This window comes from Orycteropus afer, unplaced genomic scaffold (genome assembly GCF_000298275.1).
Source record: "Orycteropus afer afer isolate SDZICR_OR568_19922 unplaced genomic scaffold, OryAfe1.0 scaffold00647, whole genome shotgun sequence".
Classification (NCBI taxonomy): domain Eukaryota; kingdom Metazoa; phylum Chordata; class Mammalia; order Tubulidentata; family Orycteropodidae; genus Orycteropus; species Orycteropus afer.
In genome coordinates, this window is record NW_006922234.1 from 840,957 (window position 1) to 842,189 (window position 1,233).

Consider the following 1,233-nt stretch of genomic DNA (forward strand, 5'->3'; position numbering starts at 1 on the left):
TGGGTGTGGTTTGGGCTTTGCTTCCAGTGGGTTTGGTTTGGGCTTTGCTTCTGTGAAGATTAACAGCCTTGGAAACCCTGTGGGGCAGTTCCACTCTGTTCTCTAGTGGAGTTGGGAGTGGGACTGGAATCCATGGCAGTGGGTTTGTTTGGGCTTTGCTTCCAGTGTTTGTGGTTTGGGCTTTTCTTCTGAAAAGATTGACAGCCTTGGAGACCCTGTGGGCAGTTCCACTCTGTCCTCTAGGGGCGCTGTGAGTCGGAATAGACTCCATGGCAGTGGGTGTGGTTTGGGCTTTGCTTCCCTGAAGATTGACAGCCTTGGAAAAACCCCGTGGGGCAATTCCACTCTGTCCTCTAGGGGTGCTGTGGGTCAGAATCGACTCCACTGCACTGGGTTTAGTTTTTAGTTTCATATTATATTACAGGTCACTGAAGCCCTGTTCATTTTTACAGCCTTTTCTCTCCTAAGATTCAATTTGTAGTTTTCATATCTAGGAGTTCCATTTGCTTCTTTTGTATATCTTCCATGTCTATTCTACTCAGGTTCACATTTTCCTTTATACCTTTGAGCATATTCATAGTGGTTATAATGTTGCTGCTATTAGGTGCCATCTTGTCGATTTCAACTTACACTGACCCCCATGTGACAGAGTAGAACACCCCATAGAGTTTCATAGTCTGTAATCTTTCCAGGAGCAGATCTCCAGGTCTCTCTCCTGAGGAGCTTCTGGGTGGGTTTGAATTACCAGCCAAGCACTTAACTGTTGCACCACCCGAGATTCTTTAATACTTATAATAAAAATAATCAATCCTCTTGTTTATGAGTTGATTCTGACTCACAGTGACCCTATAGGACAGAATAGAACTGCCCCATAAGGTGGCATTTGACTGCTACCAGAAGGTCAGCAGTTCAGAAACTCAAAGTGGGTCACTATGAGTCGGAATCAAGAGCTCTAGTAGCGTACTGCCTAAGGTACTTGACTACTAACCAGAAGGCTGGCAGTTCAAACCCACCAGCCACTCCTCGGAAGGAAGGTTGGGCAATCCTACTTCCATTGTGAGCCTGAGAGCTCTAGTAGCCTCCAGGAAAATCTTTAACCAGAAACCTTTTAGTGTCAGCATTACTAACAGAACTTTTGGACTCTTTAGGGCCTTTATCTGCCCTCCAGTCTCAGCAGGTATCAAGGAACTTCCTCCGAACTCAGCACGCATCACAAAAGCCATCCGGATTCAG